The sequence below is a fragment of the Engraulis encrasicolus genome, chromosome 8 (assembly GCF_034702125.1).
Source record: "Engraulis encrasicolus isolate BLACKSEA-1 chromosome 8, IST_EnEncr_1.0, whole genome shotgun sequence".
Lineage (NCBI taxonomy): Eukaryota > Metazoa > Chordata > Actinopteri > Clupeiformes > Engraulidae > Engraulis > Engraulis encrasicolus.
The window spans coordinates 42,731,191-42,736,190 of record NC_085864.1 but is presented as its reverse complement, the minus strand read 5'-3'; the positions used below and the strand labels follow the sequence as shown (position 1 = coordinate 42,736,190).

The 5,000-nt window shown below is 47.3% G+C and overlaps 1 protein-coding gene across 9 annotated transcripts in view; it reads left to right on the top strand.

The window, feature by feature from the left end:
* mecom (MDS1 and EVI1 complex locus) overlaps window positions 1-5,000 on the top strand; it is a 216,195-nt gene that overhangs the window by 53,360 nt on the left and 157,835 nt on the right. The window lies entirely within an intron of this gene.

The following is a 5,000-nucleotide window of genomic DNA, read 5'->3' as shown; positions in this document are numbered from 1 at the left end:
ATAATCAGGCTAATCTTCAACGAACATATTCACTATTTTGCAAAAAACCCTTAACTACATCACTACAACCTTGCTATGACATTACCGGAAGTTTTAAGTCACAGAACTAACAGAAGTAACAGAAGACATGGACATTTTGGCGACAACAAAGTTATCACCAGAGGCTCTACGTCAGTGTTTCCCAACCAGGGGTACGTGTACCACTAGGGGTACGCGAGCACACTGAAGGGGGTACTTGGAAAAATGTAATTTTAACAAATGCATGGATTATAGTCACACTGGAATAGAAAAAGCGATGTAAAACACAAGTTAGGGGGTACTCGTGGCACAACAAAAAGGCACGGGGGGTACATGAGACAAAAAAGGTTGGGAAACACTGCTCTACAGGAAAGGGTTAATCTCTAGGTCTGGAGTGAAGGAGAGAACTCTCCAAAACAATCTACTGTGGATCCATTACGATGGCTGCTTGTTTATTTATGAAAGCTCAGTTGTTCTGGGAGCCCAGTCAACGTAATGAGCTCAGTGTTTTCCACGAGTGCTTGTGTCATCTCCAACGCAGTTTGTCTGTGTTAACAGATGTTAAACATTATCCCATTACGTAGCACCTGTGTGTGCCCGTGTGTGTGCCCGTGTGTGTGTGTGTGTGTGTGTGTGTGTGTGTGTGTGTGTGTGTGTGTGTGTGTGTGTGTGTGTGTGTGTGTGTGTGTGTGTGTATGTGCTTGTTTGTGTGTGTTGGTTTCTAGGTTGATGTACGTGAAAGTGACAGTTGGAGATTAGATGGTGTTTGTGCGCTTGTGTGTGTGTGTGTGTTGCTCTTGTGTCGGTTTGTGTGTGCCTGTGCTTGGTTGCGAGCGTGCATGTGTGCATATGTGGATATGCATGTGTGTGCCATCGTTTGTATGTGTGTGTGTGTGTGTGTTGGATGTGTGTGTGTGTGTGTGTGTGTGTGTGTGTGTGTGTGTGTGTGTGCCATCGTGTGTGTGTGTGTGTGTGTGTGTGTGTGTGTGTGTGTGTGTGTGTGTGTGTGTGTGTGTGTGTGTGTGTGTGTGTGTGTGTGTGTGTGTGTGTGTATGTGTGTGTGTGTGTGCGTGCGTGTGTGTGTGTGCGAGTGTGTTAGCTGTTAGCGGTAGCCCTGGCTCATCCTGCCAAGGTTCCTGCCCCCTTGTCTCCTGGAGTGCGCCCTGGAATGTTATGTCTCACACATGAGAGCATTTAACACACACACACACACACACACACACACACACACACACACACACACACACACACACACACACACACACACACATACACACACACACACACACACACACACACACGTTCACGCGCACACGCGCACACACACACACGATGATACACATGTGCACAAACACTGACACGCACGCCCACGCGCACATGATGGCACACACACGCACAGACACTGACACACACACACACATGATGGCACACATGTGCATACACACACACACACACACACACTAACACACACCACAAACATCGCACAGATCCAACACACACACATCCAACACACACACACACACAGCACAGATCCAAAGCTCGTTTCTCCCTCGGCTGCTGATGATAATTGCGGGCTGTGTGATGGGCCGCTCGTTAAGCCTGTTAGGCTGGTTAAGCTCGTTAGCGTTCCCCACTGTACGAGTGGATCCCGGGCTTTAATTATGCCTCGTTAGGAGAATGCCACTCAGGCTCCTCTCTTTCTCTCTCTCTCTCTCTTCTGATCCCCCCTCCGAGCGGGCCCTGCCCCTTCCCATGTAGGGAAGCCGACAGGTCGGGGGACAAAAGGGTCAGTTGTCCCCGGGCCCAGGGAGACAGAGGGCCCAGAATAGGGTCCTCATTACAGTACATTTATTGGGTTGGGGGGCCCTTTCAGATGACTTGTCCCGGGCCCAGCAAGAGCTGTCAACGTTCATGCATGCAACCAGTCCCGCTGCTTCCCAACATCAGTCAGTGCTTCATTCAGTCAGCCAGCCAGCCAGCGCAACAGGCGTGCCAGCCAGCATGAAAACCCTCGCCACCGCAATGAGCGACTGAAGGCTAAACATGGCTCCAGCGCAGCCCGACCCGGGGCTGAACAGGACGGAAGAGTGGCACTGCTGCCAGGGCATGTGTGTGCACGTGCACGTGCACACACACACACACACACACACACACACACACACACACACACACACACACACACACACACACACACACACACACACACACACACACACACACACACACACACACAAGCATGCTCGCTCACACGCATACACGCATACACGTTCGCTCGCACGCACGCACACACATTAGTCGCCATTTAATTTTTTTCCCGTTCCATGCCCATACCATGCGACTTTTAAAGAGGCTTCCAAGGTGTAGCCAGACCCTTTAATATTTACTACGGGGGAGGATCAGCAAAGGACCTAGGTCGGAATTGACCGGGTCTCCGTTAGCCGGACCTTTTAAGGAGCAATCATGGTGCTGTCAAGAAATCACGGTACAAAATCAACGACTCTTCCTTTGTACAAGCACATGCGCACACACAAACACATAGCAACAAGCAACAGGCTAAACATGGTTCTGCCATACTGTACGTGGTTGGATAGCCTGCTCCAGCACACACACACAGCACAGAGAAACTACAGTCAGTGCTTGGACACATACACGTGTGGATGGATGCACACTAGGGCTGTAACAATATTGTATCGAACCAAGAAATCGTGATACACAGAGTCACGATACTGTACCGCGATACAAGGAGGCAGTAGTGTGATACGCCCTTTCAAAGTTTTGTAACCCATCCGTCCAGAAAACTACCACATGATATGAAGTGATAGTGCTTCCAAGCTTCAAATCATCATCATTGTTATATTTAAACTTTTTAAAATTATTCGTAGCCTCTTGTAGCCTATTCTACCTACAAACTATCTTAGTTTCTATTCATAATTCTATTTTATAACGTTGGCAAAAGTGAGATCGTCGGGTGTATCGAACTGTAGGCCAAAAATCGTGATACAAACCAAATCTTGAGTTGACCGTATCGTTACAGCCCTAATGCACACACACATAGACACACACGTACACACACACAACATTACATGTGTTCACACATACAGTAGGACACACACGTACACACACACAAAATTACATGTATTCACACACACACACATAGACACACACGTACACACACACAACATTACATGTGTTCACACATACAGTAGGACAGCATAGCAGTGCTACAGCAAAAAAAAACCTCAACACTGCCCCATACTGCGTGAACCAGACAAGCACATATACTGTATATGTGCACACTTACATACACACATTTGCCCGCCCTCACACACACGCACACACACACACACACACACGCACACACACACACACACACACATTCACACACACACACACACACACACACACACACACACACACACACACACACACACACACACACACACACACACACACACACACACACACACACACGCACACACAGTATACTCCGCACCAGACTACTGCCAGCAGAACAGTGCACCACACTGAGGCCCCGGCTCCTAAAACCCCAAAACATGGCCGTCCTCTCCACATGGAAAACACTGTTATGAGCTCAGCTCTGCCAGCTTGACTTGACTTGACTCAGCTCCGCTCAGCCCAGACCAGCCCAGCCCAGCCCAGCTCCACACTGCCAAACCCCCAAGCAAAAGCATATCAGCCCATTTGAATTGTCATATTTCAAAGAAAATAGGTCAGAGATACAACTCGGTACTGGTTCGTACTGGTTCGCCATGCCAAGCGCCATAAAAGGCAATGGGAAAACCTGACGACTGTACTTAAATGTCTGCCCTTTCTGTCAGACAGAAATGCTGTGAAACTGCACTGATCGTTTCACGACAAAAAGATCACAGTTGTTCGGACTTCCAACTGTGGCTGTATAAGCTGGGGTAAGAGACGTTGCTTCGGAAGATGAATATGCTGCCGACTAGTCATCAGAAGGTTGTTGTCTTGTTTCCAGGTCTCCCTGACCCGGGTGACATGGGCAAGCAGTGAACCAAAGATTAGATATGATCTTGGAACCATTATGTGCAGAGGGGTGCCCTGTATTGAGACTCTGTGGCATTGAAGTGAACCAAAGATGGTATTTGGGATCTTTCATGAAGCTTCCTGAAGCTGTGACGCATGAACCCCTTTATTCTGGGTCACAGTATTACCAAAGAGGTTGGATATATAATAAGAGGAATCGAAACACGGCCACTCAATGCAAAAGCGTGTGCTCAAAATTTGGTCTCCTAAGGGGGCGTTGTCCCATCTCCTTCTCTTTTCGTGATTTTTGCACAAGATGTGCGCTACCGCCATCTACAGCGCTAAGGGGACTCCATTTATTCTCTACCTCAAGACTCTGAAGGTCTCCTAATCGAAGGTCTCCTAAAGGGGCGTTCACCCGACGTAAAGTGGATACCGGAAAAGAACCAGCCTGCTTTATCTCATTCTCATATACGATTCTCTGGTATTACATTGGGGGATATGGCCGTGGCCTAGAATATTACAGAATATTCAGGTTAATGTTTCTGAATAATGGATGTACACTGTGTCCTGAGCTCTAAACCTTTGCACCCATCTATTGGAAATCATCTTATTCATTCTCAGAAATGAATAAAATCTTTTTGATTTCTCTGTTTCTCCCAAAACAACTTAAGACAGTTCCAAATGTTCTCTGTTTGACTATCCCTTTTTTCCCGACTCCAACCTGCCATATTCCAAACAACATTCTTTAACATGAAATTCATAAGGAAAGTAAATACAGTACATTAATTAGCTATACAAGTGAATACCGTTTATGCTTTGAGTCCCTTCTCTCTACGACCTCCCTGCAGTACCTACATGAACCCCCCAGTTTGGGAACCTCTGACTTGTGGTTTTACTGTAAGTGGCTTAAGACCATTTTAGGTCTTCAGTTGAACTGCAATTAGGCTGAAACTCTACTTAGAACATGAAACGTA